Source organism: Lissotriton helveticus, chromosome 1_1 (genome assembly GCF_964261635.1).
Source record: "Lissotriton helveticus chromosome 1_1, aLisHel1.1, whole genome shotgun sequence".
Classification (NCBI taxonomy): Eukaryota; Metazoa; Chordata; class Amphibia; order Caudata; family Salamandridae; genus Lissotriton; species Lissotriton helveticus.
The window spans coordinates 151,335,699-151,361,255 of NC_136057.1; positions in this window are offsets into that span (position 1 = coordinate 151,335,699).

The window sequence follows — 25,557 nt, forward strand, 5'->3', positions numbered from 1 at the left end:
GGCTCTTTCCTTTTTGGGCCTGGTCCACTGAAATGGCCCTGGGACACCTTGGAAATCGGACGCTTGTCTGCTAGGTCTTGGACCCCATTCTCGAAAGCGTCCCCTCCGCCTTGAGAATTCATCAAAAGTTTTGGGGGCCCCGACTCCTGCAGGCTTCTGGTGGGGAGCGGCTGCCATGATTGCTCGCGGAATGACCACGACGGAGCTACGAGATGGTGGTGCTCTCATGCTGACGCCAGTTTAGTCTGAAACATCCAGAAACAAGGTGGGGCTTTCATCGTTTGGGAAAAAAAAAAAGTTTTCATCCAATGAAAAGTGTTGTTTTTAGGTCATATGATCAAGCCTTCCATCATTAGGAAACCAAAAGTAAAATGAACCAATGAAAAGTTTTATAAACAAGTCACATGACCTGTTATGCGGCATAGGGTATAAAATGCGGAGAAAATACGTTGGTACGTGAGGCGGCGTCAGTAGCGGACCGATGTGCGAATAGGCCGAAGGCAATACAACGCGCCAAGATCCGGATGGCACCGAGGTGGTGTCCAGCAAGTTGCAGCACTGGTGTGGCCATCCTACAATGCTGAAAGTTGGCGTGGGGCGCCCCGTTGGCCTGTGAGTTTGCGTCAGTAGCGGACCGATGTGCGAATAGGCCGAAGGCAGCACAACGCGCCAAGATCCGGATGGCACCGAGGTGGTGTCTAGTAAGTTGCCGCACTGGTGTGGCCATCCAACAATGCTGAAAGTCGGCGTGGGGCGCCCCGTTGGCCTGTGAGATGGCGTCAGTAGCGGACCGATGTGCGAATAGGCCGAAGGCAGCACAACGCGCCAAGATCCGGATGGCACCGAGGTGGTGTCTAGTAAGTTGTCGCACTTCTGTGGCCATCCTACAATGTTGAAAGTCGGCGTGGGGCGCCCCGTTGGCCTGTGAGATGGCGTCAGTAGCGGACCGATGTGCGAATGGGGCCAAAGGCAGCGCAACAATATTTTCTGACTGACACCACAAGGCGCTGAGATGCCAAGATCCGGATGGCACCGAGGTGATGTCTAAGTTGCGGACTGATGTGCGAATGGGGCCAAAGGCAGCGTAACAATATTTTTTGTATGGAAGATACCACTAGGCGTTGAGATGCCAAGATTCGGATGGCACCGAGGTGATGTCTAGCAAGTTGCTGTACTGGTGTGGTCATCCTACAATGCTGAAACTCGGCGTGGGTCGCCCCATTAGCCTGTGAGATGGCGTCAGTAGCGGACCGATGTGCGAATAGGCCGAAGGCAGCACAACGCGCCAAGATCCGGATGTCACCGTGGTGGTTTCATAGTTGAGAGGCACTTCATCTGCAGTGGGGCGCCGAGATCCGGATGGCACCGAGGTGATGTCTAGCAAGTTGCTGTACTGGTGTGGTCATTCTACAATGCTGAAAGTCGGCGTGGGGCGCCCCATTAGCCTGTGAGATGGCGTCAGTAGCGGACTGATGTGCGAATGGGGCCAAAGTCAGCGCAACGATATTTTCTGAAGAGAAGACACCAAAAGGTGCTGACATTCCAAGATCCGGATGGCACCGAGGTGGTGTCTAGCAAGCTATGCAGTTGAGTTGTGTGCGCACTTGCGGCGAATAGGTCGAAGGCAGCATAACAATGTTTTTTGAATAGAAGACACCACAAGGCGTTGAGATTCGGTTACCACCGAGGTGATGTCTAGCAAGTTGCCGCACTGGTGTGGCCATCCTACAATACTGCTCCGAATAACGGCGTGGGGTGCCCGAAGGGGGGGGGAGCCGGCGTGAATGGGCCTTCCTAGGTGGAGGCTCGTCTGCTGTAGTGGGGCGCCCCTTTACCGTTTCAGTTGCCATTCAGCTGAGTTTCGGCTGCTCTTGATGCTACAGCGACAGGCGGCTGCAAGAGGACTCTCAAAATGGCGGCCTGTTCTTTGGATTTGGGCCTGGTCCACTAAAATGGCCCTGGGACACCTTAGAACTCGGACGCTCGATTTTTTTTTCCTTTCCTGTACATGCAAAAAAAGGTAAATGCCCGGTACGTTACACGCTTCATCTGCCACGATGAACTCTCCAGAGGAACCGAAAAAAAATATAGTTGTGGTAACTATACCATGCATCGTCATATGGAGAGGTGGCACCAATTAATTATAGTGCTGCATAAAAGAGAGATTTGGAGGAGAACCCCTGACCTGCTAGTACATTCATCAAAGAAGTGGCACTGAGAGCTTCAGAGGCAAGGGAAACGGTCCCAAATATTTAGAAGAACTTTGGAAAGATTAAAATGACATGTTTAGATTGTGGCAAATTAATTTCATGTGGACAGATGAGTGTTACTCTAATAAATACAGCATATGAACATCATCATAGTCGATGGTTGGTAGAGACATTTTGACTATATCCTGGACCTGCCCGTCCTCACCCAAAATGGCGCCGGAATAAATGGGACTCGTAACTCCTTGTTGTGTACTGGTTGCAGAACCTTGAAATCACGAGATACGTATGCAGTTTTGAAGCACATGGCGGGCGGGGACGAGAATTGATTGACTATTTCGACATCCCTATTGATATTAAGTTCTGATGTGTTATTGATTACTGTACTGTTGAAAGTTCGAATTAACGTCACCCATGGTACTTGCCCGCAAATGTATATCTAGATAATTTTATTGTAACTGGCCCTGTCGTATTTTAATTATAAAATGTACGTCCACCGATTCCGTAACTGTTAGACACCTTGGTTCTTGCAACCTAATGGTCCGCCCGTTACGTTCCTCTACAGTGTAAATGTCTATTCATCATATACGATTACAGTTTGCTCTGTGGCAGGCCCACGTGGTTATAGGCTCGTATTTGTATAATGAAATTTTCACAATAAAGGTTTTTAAAAGAAAACATGGTAGTAGTATATACATTGGTAAAGTTTTTAATAATAGTGACTGTTTTAGAATCATTAAAAGGCAAGTGAAATAAAGCAGACCAATTACATGAAGGGTAAAAGGTATAATACGAAGGAACGCAGTAAAGATAAATGGTCAAGGGCTGTTGTGTTTTCTATTCCTGCAACATAAAGTGATCGATAAGAATCTCATATTCAGGCGTATCGGCGACTAAGACAGCAGGTCGACCCTCTTTTGCTCAACGGCTCCGTCATGGGACGAAGAAACGCTCTTTTTCTCGAAAAAAGAATATATTTTACTTGCAGGACAGTTGTAAAATTTCCGGGAAAGTACATTAGCCTGGAACATTATAACATATATTTAAGAAAAAATAATGTTCGGAAGTAATGAAAAGCGTAATTTTTAGGTCATATGACCAAGCCTTTCATCATTACAATAAGAAAAGTAAAATGAACCAATGAAAAGTTTTATTAACAAGTCACATGACTTGTTATGCTTACGTTACGCGCTGCGCGCCCCGGATGACTTCCGGATGCGCTAACGCGGCGCGTCATATGACGCATTACGCGACAACGCAGGTACAGAATATAGTCAAAATGTCTCCACCAACCAGCGGTCGGAACACAACCCCTTTCAGCAGGCTAAATAGTTCTGTTAAATGACAACAGAAGGGACAGGCAACAAGAACCATCAGTCAAAGAGGGGAGGGCTAGTTCTTCTCTACCGGGTTACATTGGGGCGCTACCGGAACTGATCGAATTGGTAGTCTACAGTGTTTCTGGATGTTTCAGACTGAAGCTGGGGTTAGCATGAGAGCAGCACCATTTCGTAGCTCCGTCGTGGTCATTCCGCAACCAATCATGGCAGCCGTTCTTTATCGTTATTTTGGGCGGGGTGGGTGGCGGAGTCGAGCTGTTTTGCAGCCATCATTGTGTGGAGTTCAGTTCATCTCACTAGTTTTGTATTTGTCATGAGGGGTTGTTCCTAATGTTTCTATTTTAGCGAGGTCAAAAAGAGATCCCATTAGTGGCCTACTGATTTTGCTCGATTCCTTTTCTTTTTTTTTACACGATTTTTCGTTATCTGCAAAGACTAAACAGAGTATTGCGACTCTGTGTTTGTTTGTAAATAGAGAATGAACCAAAGAGAACTAATTCTAAAACAGTAAATACTTGGATAACAATCAATCAAATGGAGAGAGAAGCAGGCACGACGGATTACAACGGGGGCAAAGGCCTGCGTTAACTACCTTTCACTATCTGCAAAGAGAGAGTACTCCTAATAGAAATGAGGGGGGGGGGCACCATTCAAAGCAGATCAGTGTGCATAAACACGAAAATGTTTTCACTTACCACGTACTTGACATTCGACAGCTTATGATATTTGCTATTAAAAAACCATTGAAATTCACTGAAAAAACCATAGGTTATAGACCATATATAGTTAGGAATTAGCATTTACAAAACCTTGAAAATTCACTGAAAAAACCATAGGTTATAGACCATATATAGTTAGGAATTAGCATTTAAAAAACCTTATTTTACTCACACAAAACCATTGAAATTCCATATATAGTTAGTTGCACTAACTATATATCGCGCACCCGCAATCCACTGCTGATCATGTCACATATTACATCATTCATGACATGGTCAGTGACATCACTGATGACATCACTGATGACATCTCAAATGACATCACTGATGACATCACTGATGACATCTCATTTGACATCATTCTTGTGCTAATACGATAAACCTCTTCAGACTCTAATATAACCTTAGATACACTCAGTGTATACAGACACTCACACACTGCCACTCATCCATGGAGTTACTCACACACCCAGTCAGTCATGCAAAGAAACAATCTCACCTCCATTTCTTCAACTATACAGTTAAACACACCTTACTTATTGAAACATATACTAACACATATTTACTCTCTTATACAATCCCTGATACAAGTTCACAATGATCGATACAACCACTCACTCATTCAGTGGCTCTCATGCACAGTTATTTATATATGCCAACTCTCACATGTACTGTGTTTTACATATGTACTTACTATGACATGTAGCATTGAGATATCCATTCACTCATCAATACACTCATGCACACAGTCAACTGCCCATGTAGCTGTTTCCACATGCACTCTTGAACTCATACACCTAGTGAATAAACTGCTCACACATCTATGCATAGAGTCACACACCTTCCAGCCACCCCCACACAAACTCAATCTCCCATAGAAATACTTGGGCAACCAATTAATAACACATATAGCCTCTCGTATAGCTAATGATCAACACATGCAGCAGTTTACAGAACAACAGACATAATGATGCACAAATTAAGACAGTTTAGTCACTAACCCATGCATTCAGTGAGACACATTTAATCACTCACTCATACAGTCAGTCACGCACCTACTAAATCCTTCATCCAGACACTTATACATCCACTCATTCTTCAATATGTAAGACATATTTTAACTTTACAGAAACATACAGTCACTGGATGTTGTCATCAGTGATGTCATCAGTGATGTCATTTGAGATGTCATCAGTGATGTCATCAGTGATGTCATTTGAGATGTCATCAGTGATGTCATCAGTGATGTCACTGACCATGTCATGAATGATGTAATATGTGACATGATCAGCAGTGGATTGCGGGTGCGCGATATATAGTTAGTGCAACTAACTATATATGGAATTTCAATGGTTTTGTGTGAGTAAAATAAGGTTTTTTAAATGCTAATTCCTAACTATATATGGTCTATAACCTATGGTTTTTTCAGTGAATATATATATATATATATATATGTATGAGCAAATGTCCCAATAGTGAGAGGAGCTCTGTAGCTGGTGCCGGCGGCGAGGTTCAGGACACCCTCGCAGGATACCTTTCAGCAAAAATCGTTTCAATCAAGAAACACGCCGCACACTACTCCATAGGTTCAATTCTTAAGTTTATTTTCTGTAGGATCCCCACCTACGCGTTTCGGACAACAATCTGTCCCTGGTCACGGTACAAACATTAGTCCATCATCACTTTCCACACTTTATACCTGTAGTCACCACCTGGCAGTTAAGGTGCATTGTGGGCACAGTAGTTTTATGGATTAGTTTCATTCCAAATCATGCACCATGAAGGCCGGATCCCAACATTTTCACGACACAAATAATGCTCAATTCATTGAATTCAATGATGAAACATCATGACGCTACATGCAGTCCAAACGGACTATTAATGATGTAGCTAAGTATGCTTACATCTTAAAGCGCCAATTTCATCTCTGTTTAATATTGTTCGTAGTGGACTAAGTGTCCTAATTATCAGTGATGGCTGAGTGCCTATGAGCATACATTGAGTCGCTCCATGCTGTGGATCAACAGTAATCATGATGCTTGAATAATTAAAATCGATTTACAGCTTATCACAAATTGAATGTAAATTACTAGGTTTGTTAAATACAGAAACTTATTTGTTACTACAGCATTTCATTTCTACAGATGCTACGAGAATTATGGACTATAACACTTATTTGGTCAAACAGAGTATTAATGATGGTATCAAGCTTATAAATGTACATGGAGTTCCTCATCGGCATTGAGACCCCAAGGGCTTCTTGTTTTGAATCTGATTATTAGCTTGGACTCAAGCCTTCTCAAGTTAGTTAATCTATCACCACCTCTCTCATTCTCGCCAACCATCGCTATTCCTGAATATTTCATGTCTTTCCAGGTTTTCCCTGGATGTGAGTTCAGGTGTTTAGCTGTGGCGTAGGTTTGGTCATTGTTCTGAATTGCTCTAGTATGTTCAAGAATTCTCTTCTTCAAAGGGCAAATTGTCGAACCAATGTACTGCTTACCACAGAAGCATTGAATTAAATATACTACAAATTGTGAGTCACAAGTGATTTTGTTCCGGATGTCAAAAGTCCTGCCCCTGGGATCAGTGAGTGATTTCAAATTTAGTCCAATCTTACAGGCTTTGCATTTCATGCATTTACTAAAACCCAATTGTCTCTTTTCCAACCAACTTTGATTTCTTATTTGTTTGAAGTGGCTGTTAACTAGAGTATCACGAATTGATGGAGCTTTGCGATATGTTACCAGAGGTTTATCGCCGATTAGGCTGCCTATATCATTGTCTTTTTTTAATACATCCCAGTATTTTTGCAGTGCTCGCTTGATGTTGTAACTTTCCTTGGAGTATGTTAATACTAATCGCGGTTGGTCATTTTCTTCACTCTGTTCAATTGGACTCTGTTTTGTTATTAGAGTTTCTGCTCTGGTCTTGGCTCTTGCTTTTTGTTCTCCTTTGATTATGTCAGTGTGTTTATATCCACGCTTGGAGAATCGATCTTTTGTCTCTTTGAATTTGTTCTCCATTTCCGTTTCTTCCGAGCAATTCCTTTTCATTCTAATGAATTCCCCATAAGGGATGCTCTTTTTTAGTGAGGTTGGATGGAAGCTGCTTCCATGTAACACACTGTTTGTTGAGGTTGCTTTTCTGAATACAGTTGTTTCCAGTCTATTATTTCTAACATAGACTTTGGTATCGAGAAATTCTATTTCTTCTTTCTGTATGTTTGACGTAAATTGTAGTCCAACTTCATTCTCATTGAGAATAGCAATGTATTCCACCAGTTTCTGTTTGGTCCCTTTCCAGAGGAGGAACAAATCATCTATGAATCTTAGCCATATAACCACGTCCGTGGTATATGGCTCATTTCCTTCTCCCCAAGCTATGTGTTTTTCCCACCAACCCATCGTGAGGTTCGCATAGCTAGGAGAGAAGGAAACACCCATGGCACATCCGCAGGTTTGTCTGTAAACTTTTTTGTCAAAAATGAAAACGTTATTATCTAGGCAAAAGGTCATCATATCGATTACCATGTTGGTGTGTCGTAATTCTGATATTGGTTTTTGACCCAGAAAGTACTTGATTGCTGTCAGTCCGATGTCCCGCTGGATAGAAGTATATAACGAGACAACGTCTATTGTTGCTAGCCAGTAATCAGGTTGCCAGTTCACTCCCATGATAATTCTCAGGAAGTCCCCAGTGTCTTTAATATAGGAACTCAGAGTTGGGACAAGGGGTGCCAGAAAGTAGTCCACATATGAAGATACATTTTCGCACAACGATCCACAGCTCGATATTATTGGTCGGGGTAAGCATACTTAGCTACATCATTAATAGTCCGTTTGGACTGCATGTAGCGTCATGATGTTTCATCATTGAATTCAATGAATTGAGCATTATTTGTGTCGTGAAAATGTTGGGATCCGGCCTTCATGGTGCATGATTTGGAATGAAACTAATCCATAAAACTACTGTGCCCACAATGCACCTTAACTGCCAGGTGGTAACTACAGGTATAAAGTGTGGAAAGTGATGATGGACTAATGTTTGTACCGTGACCAGGGACAGATTGTTGTCCGAAACGCGTAGGTGGGGATCCTACAGAAAATAAACTTAAGAATATATATATATATATATATATATATATCAAACCACAAAGTTTGCCTGCTGAGTAAGAAGCCACAACACCAGGTAAGTTTTCGCCACTCTTTTAATGGAAATTGAAGGAAGTGATGTGGGGTAACAGCTTAGTCTGCACGAAATCACCCTTTCTGCCCAACGCGTTTCGTGATCTCCTCACTTCATCTGGGGCTGCCGGTTGTGAACACAGGTTAAACGGCAATGTTCTTGGCACAACATTTGAATCTGATAGCTTCCGCCCCTGTGGGCGTGGCCACACCCGTGGCCTGTGGTACATGTAGTTTTTGTATCCTCAAGTGAGCTGCCGTATAACCCAGTTCGTATGTCAAAATTGTATCCAAGTGGATTGCGGTACGCCGCTGTTACATGCCTCACCACTTGCTTATTCCTTCAATCCTGGTTCCCAATGTTCCAAATACGGCTACGCAATGTTGCGTCTCCTTGGGACTGCTCGAACAGCAGCCGGGCATCTTCCGCGACTCAGGCCAGCTGCTTTCAATCAAACCACAAAGTTTGTCTGCTGAGGAAGAAGCCACAACACCAGGTAAGTTTTCGCCACTCTTGTAATGGAAATTGAAGGAAGTGATGCGGGGGAACAGCTTAGTCCACACTAAATCACCCTTTCTGCCCAACGCGTTTCGTGATCTCCTCACTTCATCTGGGGCTGCCGGTTGTGAACACAGTTTAAACGGCAATTTTTTGGCACCACATTTGAATCTGATAGCTTCCGCCCCTGTGGGCGTGGCCACCCCCGTGGCCTGTGGTACATGTAGTTTTTGTATCCTCAAGTGAGCTGCCGTATAACCCAGTTCGTATTGCAAAATTGTATCCAAGTGGATTGCGGTACGCCGCTGTTACATGCCTCACCACTTGCTCATTCCTTCAATCCTGGCTCCCAATGTTCCAAATACGGCTACGCAATGTTGCGTCTCCTTGGCACTGCTCGAACAGCAGCCGGACATCTTCCACGACTCAGGCCAGCCGCTTTCAGTCAAACCACAAAGTTTGCCTGCTGAGGAAGAAGCCACAACACCAGGTAAGTTTTCGCCACTCTTTTAATGGAAATTGAAGGAAGTGATGCGGGGGAACAGCTTAGTCCGCACTAAATCACCCTTTCTGCCCAACGCGTTTCGTGATCTCCTCACTTCATCTGGGGCTGCCGGTTGTGAACACAGGTTAAACGGCAATGTTCTTGGCACCACATTTGAAACTGATAGCTTCCGCCCCTGTGGGCGTGGCCACCCCCGTGGCCTGTGGTACATGTAGTTTTTGTATCCTCAAGTGAGTTGCCGTATAACCCAATTCGTATTGCAAAATTGTATTCAAGTAGATTGCGGTACGCCGCTGTTACATGCCTCACCACTTGCTCATTCCTTCAATTCTGGCTCCCAATGTTCCAAATACGGCTACGCAATGTTGCGTCTCCTTGGGACTGCTCGAACAGCAGCCGGGCATCTTCCGCGACTCAGGCCAGCCGCTTTCAATCAAAACACAAAGTTTGCCTGCTGAGGAAGAAGCCACAACACCAGGTAAGTTTTCGCCACTCTTTTAATGGAAATTGAAGGAAGTGATGCGGGGGAACAGCTTAGTCCGCAATAAATCATATATATATATATATATATATATATATATGTGTATATTATAACCCAAAAAAGAATGTGAATTTATAGGATGAAGTATTGCCTTTGATTACTATAATTAAAATATGTAATCACGTCTTCATTGGTATGTGATTGTTGTTTGTCTCAAAATAATATTGAATTATTGGACAATGTCCCTTGCATAGGAGAATTGACAGTCCCCTATTTGAAAAGTTTATAGAGATCTATCTCTCCTTGTACACTTTTGTATTTTCCTAACATAATACACGGCGAACGCGTATGACAACTAAAGTTTTGTAATTTTTTGCCAGATTTACCTCCAATTTTTAATCGGAACAGTCACTTAAAACTTTATCCACATGTTCTTAAAGGCTCATATTGGCCCAGGGAGAGGGTCATGCAACCACTCACACATCCACTCACCGACCACCACAACCTTTCACACACCCAATTACATACCCACAAAGTCACTCAAACACCCACTCACATATCGATATAGTCACACACACACCTAGTCGCAGACCCATACAGCTGCTCCCAAAACCACTCACACACCTACAGAGCTACTCACACAACCACTGAAAGACCAATACAGCCATTTACAAACCCACTCACAAACCCATAAAAGCCACTCACAAACCCATTCCCCCACCCACACAGCTGCTTATACACCTAGTCAAACACACACCCAACCACTAACAGATGCAACCACTCACACACCCACTCAAAGACCCAGACAACCACTCACACACCCTCTTACCGACCTACACAACAACTGATACACCCACGCACATGCCCAGACAAGTACTCACACACCCACTCACAGACACAAACAACCACTCACACACCCACTCACAGACCCATGCAGCCCATCACACACGACCCATACAGTCACTCATACACCCATTCACCGACCCATACAGCTACTCACGCACCCACTCACCAACCCATAGAGCCACTCATACACTCACTCACAGACCCAACAGTCACACACACACCCACAAAACCACTCACACCCCCACTCACAGACCCAGACAGCCACTCACACCCACTCACAGACCCATACAGCCACTAACACCTTCTCACCGACCCATACAGCCAGTCTCAAATATTGCAGGGATGTTATAGTTAAGAAATATAAACATTCACTGAAAATACCAAAGGTTACATTACAGTTAGGCTCAGATTTCACTTGTGCAAAGCCATTGAAATTCAGCAGTTACAGTTATCTAAGCTAGCTATAACTTACACCCCTATAATGTACTGCCTATGATCCTACATATTGCATCACTCATGACAAGGTCAGGAACATCACCAATGACATCACTGATGACATCATTCACAGAACCACCCACTCAACCACACTCCACATCCAGTCACAGATACATACAATCACACACACCTTTACAACACCTAAACACCCACTTACAAACCCATACAACCACTCACACAGCCATACAGGCACTCACACAACCTCTCACATACTGTCATGCACGCCCCCTGGTTGTCTCAGAGGTGTCCTGGAGTCACGAGGCTAAATCCCCTACCTTCCCCTCGCCACCTCCCGGGTGTCAGGAATGTAACACTAACACCAGAAAGGTAACCAAGGAGAACACAGGGGAACAAAACAAGGGTAGGAAGGGGGAAAAAAGAAGACTCTCCACCGGTTTTCGTCCACTCAGGTAATATTCTTATCATCTGTAATGGCACTGCAGTGAAATACAAAGAACAAGAAGTGAGCAATATACCCTCCCTTGCTATCCCTATATGTAATATGTGTCATATATCTAATATTACCTCGTGAAATCTCGGGGAGGCTAGAGAAGGAAACCAAGGAAAAGTGTCTGGAACTCTGTGTCTTGACTTATGACTGGAGATGTGTATATGAAAACTGAAACACAATATATACGATATGAATAAACGTAAACTACACCCTATCAGGATATGTCTGCTATGATAACCCTCCTTGAACATAATGAAGGTCTGCCTCTACAGTGGATTGATGTTGTTGCAATATGTCTTGCGCACCGGGCTCTTGTTGGGCCTGTTTTACTTGTAGGAGGAATTCTCTCTCTGATGTAAGTACTCCAATGATCTTTTGCGGAGCAATAATGCAAGGGGGCTTTTCCTCACAAGGTATTTGTTCGAACCCCAGACGAGATAAAGCGTCTGCTTTGCCGTTTTGTCGGCCAGATCTGAAATGTATGTTAAAATCGTACTCGTTAAATGAGTCCATCTCATTTGTCGCATGGACAAAGCTCTCGCCGATTTCAAATACTGTAGATTACGGTGATCTGTTAGGACAGTGACTGTGTGCTTTGTACCCAAGAGATACTGTCTCCATTCTTCCAGTACTTTTTTTATGGCCAGGAGTTCTCTTTCTCCCACGGCATAAGTCACCTCAGCAGGAGTCAGCTTATGGGAATAATAGGCCACAGGGTGTAATTCACCTGTGTCAGCATCCACCTGAGACAGAATCCCTCCTACCGCTACTTGTGAGGCGTCTACTTCCACCACATAGGGGCTGGATGGATCAGGGTGTTTGAGAATGGGGGCCTGTGTGAATGCAGCTTTTAGGTAAGTAAAAGCCCTGTCTGCTTCCTCCGACCAAAGAAAGGAGACTCCCTTCCGCAACAAACGAGTGATAGGGGCCACTAAATCTGAGAACTGGTGTATAAATCTCCTGTAGAAATTTGCGAACCCAATGAATTGCTGGATTTCCTTGACATTTCTGGGGGGTGGCCAATCCAAAACGGCACAGACCTTGCTTGGATCCATGCGCAAACCTGTTGCTGACACTATAAAACCCAAAAATGCAACCTGATGTCGATGAAAGAAACATTTGTCTAGCTTACAGAAGAGATTATTGACCTGCAACTGATGCAGGACAGCCTTCACATGACCTGTATGTTCTTCGAAGGTTTTAGAATAAATGAGGAGATCATCAATGTAGGCTATCACATGCTTGTCCAGATACTCCTTCAGCACTTCATTGATGAAATACTGGAATGCTGAAGGAGCATTACAAAGCCCAAAGGGCATCACCAAATATTCGTACAGCCCGAATTTGGTGCAGAATGCAGTTTTCCACTCATCCCTATCTCTGACCCGAACCAAGTGATAGGCTCCACGTAGGTCCAATTTTGTGAACCACTTGGCATCCTTCACTTGATCGAGCAGAGATGAAATGAGCGGCAAGGGGTACTTGTACTTGATAGTGATAGCATTTAACGATCTATAATCGATACAACAGCGCAATCCTCCTTCCCTTTTAGGAATGAAAAACAGAGCTGAGGAAGCAGGAGATCTAGAGGCTCTGATGTACCCAAGCTCTAACATGGTGTCAAGGTATTCCCTTAAATACAGATTCTCTTTTTCGGTGAGGGAATACACTCTACTGGTCGGTATACGAGAGCCAGGTTGCAAGTCTATCCGGCAGTCATATACTCTGTGAGGGGGCAGGCTAGTAGCTTTTTCTCTATCGAACACTGCCAGATACTCTTGATACACAGGAGGTAAAACCGTATCAGGTTGATCAACTACTTCCTGTTCGACAGGGCCCTCTGAAACCACAGGAACTGTTTTTTGTGCTAGACAGCATTTCCTTGTGAGTGCTTGATTTACAGGCATTGAACTACCAGTGACAGTAGGTTGATCGTCTGCTTCTGTGAATGTAATAATGTTTTTCTGCCAATCTATGTGGGGATTGTGGAGGCGCAACCAAGGGAGACCTACGACCACAGGGAACTGAGGAGATTTGATCAAATCAAAGGGTAAAACCTCCTGATGAGATGGTTCCATATGTACTTCCAATGGAATGCTGGAGTGCATGATGGGTCCTGATTTTAAAGGACTTCCATCAATGGTATATACTTCCTCTGGTGGTGTCTTATGTACTGTAGGAACCTTATTGTCGATGGCCCATAATCCATAAAATTACCTGAGGCTCCTGAATCCAACATAATTGTCTGCGTGATAGAGTGTGAAAACCAGGACAATTCGGACGTAATAAAAAAATGTCCTTCATTATTCAATAATGAGGAGACCATGTGACCTAAAGTACCCGGCGGTACGGTCTCTCTTACCTGCGGGTCTACTAGTTTTCCGACTTGCGGAATGATTTAGGTTTAACTGGACATTCTCTTAAAAAATGGCCAGGTTTGCCGCAATAGAGACATAACCTGTTCTCTCTACGTCTCTTCTTTTCGGCCTCACTCAAAGGACCTTTGATACTGCCTATCTGCATAGGCTCAGAATCCTCCGACTTACTGTCAGACTCTGGTTTTCTGTCTCTTTGGCTGAACCTAGGATGGTCGTACCTCCCTCTATCTTTACGACGTTCTCCCAATCTATGGTCCAGTTTCACCACCAAATCGATCAATTCCGGACAGGTTGCAGGAGGATCTACCACATGAGCCAACTCATCTTTGAATTCATCACGTAGACCTTTGTAAAAAAGAGCACTACGTTTATTGGCTGGCCAATCAGCTTCCACCACCAATCGGTTGAAAGTTGTGATATAGGTAATAAGATCTTTTGTTCCTTGCTTGAGATTCAACAACTCTGTATCGGCCGCATGGGTAAAAGAGTGCTTGTCAAACATTTTACGCAATTCTCTACGAAACGCTTCATAGTCTAATAACATGGGGTCATCTTTTTCTATAAGAGGTATGGTCCAGTTAGTTGCTGACCCCCCCAGATATGATAGAACAAAGGCCACCTTGGCCTGGTCGTTAGGAAAACAGGCAGCTTTGCATAAGAAATGGAGTTGACACTGTGTCAAAAACGCAGCACATTTCAAGGGATCGCCATAGAATCTTTCAGGGGGGGCTAGGGGAATAGTGTGAGGAGTGACCACTTGTACTACAGGGGTGGAATTGCTAGCTCCTGCTCTATCCCCTCCTTGTGCGCTTAACGCCTCTAGTCTTTCTGCAATATTTTGGGTTTCTCGCTGGAGATTCCCCACCATACTCGCTACATCCTGCAATGTGAGATCCATGACACCTGGGAGACAATTTGATAAAGGCTTCGCGTTCTGTCATGCACGCCCCCTGGTTGTCTCAGAGGTGTCCTGGAGTCACGAGGCTAAATCCCCTACCTTCCCCTCGCCACCTCCCGGGTGTCAGGAATGTAACACTAACACCAGAAAGGTAACCAAGGAGAACACAGGGGAACAAAACAAGGGTAGGAAGGGGGAAAAAAGAAGACTCTCCACCGGTTTTCGTCCACTCAGGTAATATTCTTATCATCTGTAATGGCACTGCAGTGAAATACAAAGAACAAGAAGTGAGCAATATACCCTCCCTTGCTATCCCTATATGTAATATGTGTCATATATCTAATATTACCTCGTGAAATCTCGGGGAGGCTAGAGAAGGAAACCAAGGAAAAGTGTCTGGAACTCTGTGTCTTGACTTATGACTGGAGATGTGTATATGAAAACTGAAACACAATATATACGATATGAATAAACGTAAACTACACCCTATCAGGATATGTCTGCTATGATAAGCACTCACCACTATTCTCATCAGAATACTCCTCAAAGGATATCCACCACAACCTTATGTAGGTAGGTACTGCCGTAATTCTAACTACCTGTAGAATCACAATCACCAAGGTACAAAACTCCCCTGAACAAACTCAAAGTATTGGAAACAACCGTCCAATAAACACCGCTATAACTTCAGCGGAAATCGAAAACAAGAACAGAACAAGAATTCCTGAAGTAACTTGTTTCTCAAATATCAGAACGAACATACAAAATACCGTAAGAGGCGCAAAATCACCGCCACCAACAGCTAGCTCCTCGGACGCCACGAACACAACCCGGAACGAGAATGGGCTCACTCTAGCTAAACGCGAAGCACTTCCTTCCTGATCTGGGCGTGTTTTAAGGTCTGTAACGCTACTCTCCAGCGCATGCGCGGTTACTGCGCATGCGCTATGACTCCTGGAGCCGATTATGCCAATCGTTGCCAATCACGCCGAAAGAGCAGTCAGTATCTCGGCTCTAAAACAAACAACCACCGTTATTTCTATGCGTGAGTAAGCACATCATTCCTCTGTACTCTACAGGCATGACACATACCTATACACCAACTCACACACCCATACACCCACCCAAACACCCAAACACCCATACAACCACTCACACAGCCATACAGGCACTCACACAACCTCTCACATACCTATACACCAACTCACACACCCATACACCCACCCAAACATAAAGACACCCCTTCATACACTCACTCAAACACCCAAACAACCACTCAAAGAGCCACTCACATACCCACTGGCAAACCTATACACCCACTCACACACTGATAATCACATAGCTACTCATATGACATATAGAAGAAACAGTATCCCTCAGTAGTACAAACACAATAGTAATTTAACATATGCAATAGCTTAGTATATATCTTTAAGTGTCAGAAGCGTTTACAAAACGTTTACACTCACTGAATGATGGCAACAGTGATGTCATTTAAAATGTCATCAGTGATGCCACTGGCCATGTTGTGAGTGATGCGATATGTGAGGTCATGACCAGTGCATTGCAGGAGCTTAAGTTATTGTTATCTCGGGCAATTATATAACAGATCGCTGGTGGTGCTTGAAAGGTGGTGCTACCGCTTGCGCTTAGAAATGTACAGCATAGTTCCCAACCGTATCAGATTGCGAAGCCAGCACACTTGATCGTGGGTGTTCTCTCATTTATTGCATAGGTTACAGCAGACACATGGACATAACAGGGACGCGTTTCGGCAGTCTCGCTGTCTTTCTCAACCGAGACTGCCGAAACGCGTCCCTGTTATGTCCATGTGTCTGCTGTAACCTATGCAATAAATGTGAGAACACCCACGATGAAGTGTGCTGGCTTCTCAATCTGATACGGTTGGGAACTATGTTATATATATATATATATATATATATATATATATATATATATTCGCTTCCAAAGTGCCCTGAGGCGAGAGAGCACTCTACTGCCAGCTTGTAGGTAAAAACGGCTTCATCTGCGCCAATGCGTCTTCCAGCTCCGTCGTCTCTCAATGCCTGACGCGTTTCAGTAAACCTTCCTCAGAGGCTCAAGACGTTGGAAAAAGGGTGCACAGCTGACGTAAGTCCTCTTTATCCACATGACACGCCCTGAATGGGCTGCTTGGTAAAGTCGGTGCCTGCTGGGACTTGTAGTCACTTTTGTGTGCAAATGTTACTGGTGATAGATAAAAGCCCTGAATGGGCCTCAGCACACTGTCGCCATCATAGATCCTATGGTCAGTCCGCAAAAACAACCCAGGTGGATCCCAGATATGCGGTCCCCACATTACCGGGGTGGTGCTCTCTCGGCGGCTAGGCTGCCGCCCAAAATGTTCGCTTCCAAAGTGCCCTGAGGCGAGAGAGCACTCTACTGCCAGCTTGTAGGTAAAAACGGCTTCAGTTGCGCCGATGCGTCTTCCAGCTCCGTCGTCTCTCAATGCCTGACGCGTTTCAGTAAACCCTCCTCAGAGGCTCAAGACGTTGGAAAAAGGGTGCACAGCTGACGTAAGTCCTCTTTATCCACATGACACGCCCTGAATGGGCTGCTTGGTAAAGTCGGTGCCTGCTGGGACTTGTAGTCAGTTTTGTGTGCAAATGTTACTGGTGATAGATAAAAGCCCTGAATGGGCCTCAGCACACTGTCGCCATCATAGATCCTATGGTCAGTCTGCAAAAACAACCCAGGTGGATCCCAGATATGCAGTCCCCACATTACCAGGGTGGTGCTCTCTCGGCGGCTAGGCTGCCGCCCAAAATGTTTGCTTCCAAAGTGCCCTGAGGCGAGAGAGCACTCTACTGCCAGCTTGTAGGTAAAAACGGCTTCAGTTGCGCCGATGCGTCTTCCCGCTCCGTCGTCTCTCAATGCCTGACGCGTTTCAGTAAACCCTCCTCAGAGGCTCAAGACGTTAGAAAAAGGGTGCACAGCTGACGTAAGTCCTCTTTATCCACATGACACGCCCTGAATGGGCTGCTTGGTGAAGTCGGTGCCTGCTGGGACTTGTAGTCAGTTTTGTGTGCAAATGTTACTGGTGATAGATAAAAGCCCTGAATGGGCCTCAGCACACTGTCACCATCATAGATCCTATGGTCAGTCCGCAAAAACAACCCAGGTGGATCCCAGATATGCGGTCCCCACATTACCGGGGTGTTCTCTCTCGGCGGCCAGGCTGCCGCCCAAAATGTTCGCTTCCAAAGTGCCCTGAGGCGAGAAAGCACTCTGCTGCCAGCTTGTAGGTAAAAATGGCTTCAGTTGCGCCAATGCGTCTTCCAGATCCGTAGTCTCTCAATGCATGACGCGTTTCAGTAAACCTTCCTCAGAGGCTCCAGACGTTGGAAAAAGGGTGCACAGCTGACGTAGGTCCTCTTTATCCACATGACACGCCCTGAATGGGCTGCTTGGTAAAGTCGGTGCCTGCTGGGACTTGTAGTCAGTTTTGTGTGCAAATGTTACTGGTGATAGATAAAAGCCCTGAATTGGCCTCAGCACAATGTCGCCATCAAAGATCCTATGGTCAGTCCGCAAAAGCAACCCAGGTGGATCCCAGATATGCGGTCCCCACATTACCGGGGTGGTGCTCTCTCTCGGCGGCCAAGCTGCCTCCAAAAATGTTCGCTTCCAAAGTGCCCTGAGGCGAGAGAGCACTCTACTGCCAGCTTGTAGGTAAAAACGGCTTCAGTTGCGCGATGCGTCTTCCAGCTCCGTCGTCTCTCAATGCCTGACGCGTTTCAGTAAACCTTCCTCAGAGGCTCAAGACGTTGGAAAAAGGGTGCACAGCTGACGTAAGTCCTCTTTATCCACATGACACGCCCTGAATGGGCTGCTTGGTAAAGTCGGTGCCTGCTGGGACTTGTAGTCACTTTTGTGTGCAAATGTTACTGGTGATAGATAAAAGCCCTGAATGGGCCTCAGCACACTGTCGCCATCATAGATCCTATGGTCAGTCCGCAAAAACAACCCAGGTGGATCCCAGATATGCGGTCCCCGCATTACCTGGGCGGTGCTCTATCGGTGGCTAGGCTGCCACCCAAAATGTTCGCTTCCAAAGTGCCCTGAGGCGAGAGAGCACTCTACTGCCAGCTTGTAGGTAAAAACGGCTTCAGTTGCGCCGATGCGTCTTCCAGCTCCGTCGTCTCTCAATGCCTGACGCGTTTCAGTAAACCTTCCTCAGAGGCTCAAGACGTTGGAAAAAGGGTGCACAGCTGACGTAAGTCCTCTTTATCCACATGACACGCCCTGAATGGGCTGCTTGGTAAAGTCGGTGCCTGCTGGGACTTGTAGTCACTTTTGTGTGCAAATGTTACTGGTGATAGATAAAAGCCCTGAATGGGCCTCAGCACACTGTCGCCATCATAGATCCTATGGTCAGTCCGCAAAAACACCCAGGTGGATACCAGATATGCGGTCCCCACATTACCGGGGTGGTGCTCTCTCGGCGGCCAGGCTGCCGTCCAAAATGTTCGCTTCCAAAGTGGCCTGAGGCGAGAGAGCACTCTACTGCCAGCTTGTAGGTAAATCGGCTTCAGTTGCGCCGATGCGTCTTCCAGCGCCGTCGTCTCTCAATGGCTGACGCGTTTCAGTAAACCCTCCTCAGAGGCTCAAGACGTTGGAAAAAGGGTGCACAGCTGACGTAAGTCCTCTTTATCCACATGACACGCCCTGAATGGGCTGCTTGGTAAAGTCGGTGCCTGCTGGGACTTGTAGTCAGTTTTGTGTGCAAATGTTACTGGTGATAGATAAAAACCCTGAATGGGCCTCATCACACTGTCGCCATCATAGATCCTATGGTCAGTCCGCAAAAACACCCAGGTGGATCCCAAATATGCGGTCCCCACATTACCGGGGTGGTGCTCTCTCGGCGGCCAGGCTGCTTCCCAAAATGCTCGCTTCCAAAGTGCCCGGAGGCGAGAGAGCACTCTACTGCCAGCTTGTAGGTAAAAACGGCTTCAGTTGCGCCGATGCGTCTTCCAGCTCCTTCGTCTCTCAATGCCTGGCGCGTTTCAGTAAACCTTCCTCAGAGGCTCAAGACGTTGGAAAAAGGGTGCACAGCTGACGTAAGTCCTCTTTATCCACATGACACGCCCTGAATGGGCTGCTTGGTAAAGTCGGTGCCTGCTGGGACTTGTAGTCAGTTTTGTGTGCAAATGTTACTGGTGATAGATAAAAGCCCTGAATGGGCCTCAGCACACTGTCGCCATCATAGATCCTATGGTCAGTCCGCAAAAACACCCAGGTGGATCCCAGATATGCGATCCCCACATTACCGGGGTGGTGCTCTCTCGGCGGCCAGGCTGCCGCCCAAAATGCTCGCTTCCAAAGTGCCCTGAGGCGAGAGAGCACTCTACTGCCAGCTTGTAGGTAAAAACGGCTTCAGTTGCGCTGATGCTTCTTCCAGCTCCGTCGTCTCTCAATGCCTGACACGTTTCAGTAAACCTTCCTCAGAGGCTCAAGACGTTGGAAAAAGGGTGCACAGCTGACGTAAGTCCTCTTTATCCACATGACACACCTTGAATGGGCTGCTTGGTAAAGTCGGTGCCTGCTGGGACTTGTAGTCAGTTTTGTGTGCAAATGTTACTGGTGATAGTTAAAAACCCTGAATGGGCCTCAGCACACTGTCGCCATCATAGATCCTATGGTCAGTCCGCAAAAACAACCCAGGTGGATCCCAGATATGCGGTCCCCACATTACCGTGGTGGTGCTCTCTCGGCGGCCAGGCTGCCGCCCAAAATGTTCGCTTCCAAAGTGCCCTGAGGCGAGAGAGCACTCTACTGCCAGCTTGTAGGTAAAAACGGCTTCAGTTGCGCCGCTGCGTCTTCCAGCTCCGTCGTCTCTCAATGCCTGGCGCGTTTCAGTAAACCTTCCTCAGAGACTCAAGACGTTGGAAAAAGGGTGCACAGCTGACGTAAGTTCTCTTTATCCACATGACACGCCCTGAATGGGCTGCTTGGTAAAGTCGGTGCCTGCTGGGACTTGTAGTCAGTTTTGTGTGCAAATGTTACTGGTGATAGACAAAAGCCCTGAATGGGCCTCAGCACACTGTCGCCATCATAGATCCTATGGTCAGTCGGCAAAAACAACCCAGGTGGATCCCAGATATGCGGTCCCCACATTACAGGGGTGGTGCTCTCTCGGCGGCCAGGCTGCCGCCCAGAATGCTCGCTTCCAAAGTGCCCTGAGGCGAGAGAGCACTCTACTGCCAGCTTGTGGGTAAAAACGGCTTCAGTTGCGCCGATGCGTCAGCTGTGCACCCTTTTTCCAACGTCTTTAGCCTCTGAGGAAGGTTTACTGAAACGCGTCAGGCATTGAGAGACGACGGAGCTGGAAGACGCATCGGCGCAACTGAAGCCGTTTTTACCTACAAGCTGGCAGTAGAGTGCTCTCTCGCCTCAGGGCTTTTTGGAGGCGAACTGTGAGAGACTGCCTTACCGATCCCCACAAATACGATATCCAGACCCCTCTCCTCTGTCTCCGCAGGGACGCGATCAGGGCTTCAACCCGGAAGTCCCGCCTTCGAGAACCGGAAGCGGTTACCCGAGACCAATAAGAGAAGAGTGGAATGACCATTACGGGGAGGAAGTAGGCGGAAAGAGAACAACACGAGAGGAAGACGCGGGACCCGGTTTCAAGGAGGAAGACGCGGGACCCGGTCTGCAGGAAGAAGACGCGGGACCCGACACAGAGAAGACCTGGACATCGGGAAGTGCCGAGGACGGTGAAGAAACCTGGTCCGAGGATTGGTGGTGTCCGGAGGTGGCTGGGGAGCGGCCGTGACTCAGGAGAGTTACGGCGGAGCCAGGTTAGTGCTTGTGTCCTGGGAACAGGCAGGAGAGGGTGGAAAGAGGGGGTGGGCACCGCGTACAACAGAGGAACAATACGTATATGTGAATCCTTTGTGCCTGTATATGTATATTTAAATCCTTTGTGCCTGAATACGTTTTGAATCCTTTGTGCCTGAATACGCCACCTTAGTTAAACCATTGCGCACCCATACCTTTTTCAGTCGGACACCTGACGAACCTATGATAAAAGATATCCTTATAGATATATATTTTTCCGTTTCTCCTCTTACTTGCCTTGCCTTTTCTACTTTGCCTTTATTTTGGCTGTGGGACTATTCTCGAGACACTGACACTTCAACAAACGTAGTGCACCAAGGTGTGGGAATGGAATTACACCTTTGAAATCGTGCCATGTATCATTCTGATGGCTCCTTTCATTTCTTTGTCCTCCTATGAGCCTCCGGGGAGAACACCACGGTCAAGGACAATCCGAAGATAGGACTTCTTCATCCTCATCAGACTCAAATGAAGAAGAAACACATCCAACACCTATAACCCAACAACCAGCATCTTCTAAAACTTTTGTTAATAAACCTTCATTTAAACCTATACTTCAGCCTCCACGCCTGTTTATCAAGCCTGCCCTCCCACACGAACATTTTGGGCGACAGCCTGGCCGCCGAGAGAGCACCACCCCGGTAATGTGGGGACCGCATATCTGGGATCCACCTGGGTTGTTTTTGCGGACTGACCATAGGATCTATGATGGCGACAGTGTGCTGAGGCCCATTCAGGGTTTTTAACTATCACCAGTAACATTTGCACACAAAACTGACTACAAGTCCCAGCAGGCACCGACTTTACCAAGCAGCCCATTCAAGGTGTGTCATGTGGATAAAGAGGACTTACGTCAGCTGTGCACCCTTTTTCCAACGTCTTGAGCCTCTGAGGAAGGTTTACTGAAACGTGTCAGGCATTGAGAGACGACGGAGCTGGAAGACGCATCGGCGCAACTGAAGCCGTTTTTTCCTACAAGTTGGCAGTAGAGTGCTCTCTCGCCTCAGGGCACTTTGGAAGCGAACATTTTGGGCGGCAGCCTGGCCGCCGAGAGAACACCACCCCGGTAATGTGGGGACCGCATATTTGGGATCCACCTGGGTTGTTTTTGCGGACTGACCATAGGATCTATGATGGCGACAGTGTGCTGAGGCCCATTCAGGGCTTTTATCTATCACCAGTAACATTTGCACACAAAACTGACTACAAGTCCCAGCAGGCACCGACTTTACCAAGCAGCCCATTCAGGGCGTGTCATGTGCATAAAGAGGACTTACGTCAGCTGTGCACCCTTTTTCCAACGTCTTGAGCCTCTGAGGAAGGTTTACTGAAACGCGTCAGGCATTGAGAGACGACGGAGCTGGAAGACGCATCGGCGCAACTGAAGCCGTTTTTACCTACAAGCTGGCAGTAGAGTGCTCTCTCGCCTTAGCGCACTTTGGAAGCGAACATATATATATATATATATATATATATATATATATATATATATATATATTACCTACTGGCGGTCGCCAGTAGGTAGTTATAGTTAGGACCTACTTTCCATAGGAAATCCACAACATTCTATTTGGAATAACTTTGGCGTCGGTGGACAAATCTTCGTGAATTTTTTAAAGAAAATGGCCTGCTTGGTTCCGCTCCTTCCCTGAAAGTTTGGGGTTGGTTCGTCAAGTGGGGACCGAGAAAAAAGGGGGTCCCAAAACAGGTTTTCCTCATGCAATTTTCCATTGGGGCCTTTAGCCAGGGCTACAACCCGAACGGCTGAACGGAATTACACCGGATTTGGCAGAGAGGTAGAGTTCAGTTTTGGAGATTGTGCTCTTTGTTAAATGGTGTGAATCCGTTCAATGCCAGACAGAGAGGGGACATCGGGCGGCATTTTTTGGGTACGTGCACAGAGGTTACCGGTAGGCCTCGGAGACAGTCACCATGGGAGGGTACTGGTGGGGACCTGTTACAGCGGGCACTGGTTATACTGACGCTGCTCACATAGGCTGGCTAGCTATACTAGGCGGGGACTTCGGGGGGGGAGTTTGTTGGTTAGAAAACGCAGATACTATATTTTGTTGTTGACCAGGCATCTCTATGAGATGGCCACCGTGACTCTCTGCTGGTATACTAATACGCCGCCCAGCCTCCGGGATGTGGGCTGAAAGGCTGTGTGCAATTTTGCTGATATTGAGGTGCATTGTGATGTCAAGAGTGTAATGGTTGACTTGATTTGATGCTTTGTTTCTAATTCTGCAATAAAAACATACTTAAAAAAAAAATATATATATGGTGTAAATCCGTTCAGTAGTTTCTGAGAAAATTACAAGTAAAATCATAGCGATGTCTAGAGACAGAGTTCTACACGCGGACGGAGATTCGTTCAATTACGAGTGCGAGCTGCATGCTGATTGGCTGTGAACTGTCTGTCAACACTCGAAACCAGGAAGTGTTGGCGGCCATTTTGTGCCTTGGTAGAACCGAGTCACAAGAAAACAGTAAAACAAAGTTGAGAAATAAGGGAAGGGGGCAGGCTAGAAACATTCTGACCCTTTACGCTTGCTCAGGGGGTCGTACATGGATGTTTAGGCTCTTTTTTACATTTTTTTAAAAAAAAGAAAAATTTCGGCGTACGCGTATGGAAATACGTACAATTACGAGCACGAGATGTATGCTGTTTGGTTGTCAATACTCCAAAACAGGAAATGTTGGCAGCCATCTTGTTTGTCGCGAGAGCCGAGTCACAAGAAAACAGTAAAACAAAGTTGAGAAATAAGGAAAGGGGGCAGGGTAGAAACATTCTGACCCTATAGTCTTGGTCAGGTGGGTGGTACATGGATCTTTAGGCTTAATTTTTATTTAAAAAAATAAATAAAAATGGCGGGGTACTCATGTAGTACTTGTACGCAGTGGAAAAGGTGAAAAAAAACTAGAAGTCTGTTCTATTCATTAGGTCCGGGGGGGGCATATTACGGGGGCAATTATCAGAGCTATATTTCCATGACTGAATGTAAAACCTTACGTTTTTTTTTTTGCATCAGTTGTATTCTCTACGCATGCGCAGCCTTGTTTGCAAGTGCACTTTTTTTCTTTTTCTTCAAGTTCGCCAAGCAAACCTCTCCTGATTTTAGGTATTAAATGTGCTGCTTTCTTTTCCCGGGTGGTGTGTGTCATCCGGTGCTATACTTTTTTAATATATTAATAAACATATTGTATGTATATTTATTTGAAATGTAGTGTCGAGGTGCCAAACGTTGATTTCATACTCCGTCCAACCGCCATTTTAGTAGTTTTCCCACATTAATTGTATTATACCTGCTACTTTCATTTTACCCTGTGCATATTTTCTCTGTGATCGATGAGATTTCGTGCCACAGATACCACAGTGTTTGTCCTTGGCCTCCGATCTTATCATACTTGGTCACACGTATACCTAGAAACTAATTTGAAGGATGTAAGGCACAGCCATTACAATATGTTTTGGTCAACAAAAAAACATTATTAAGATTATGCGTTTATCATGTGTGATAAATGCATACTAGCTGTAAAAGCATGTGTGGAAAAGCGATATGCGTGCTAATGGTTTTGTGGTGACGATCACGCGTGCTTATGAACCGGGTCTTAGCGTGATGGAGTCTAGGGTACCAGGCGGAGGGGCACGCAGCTGCACGCATA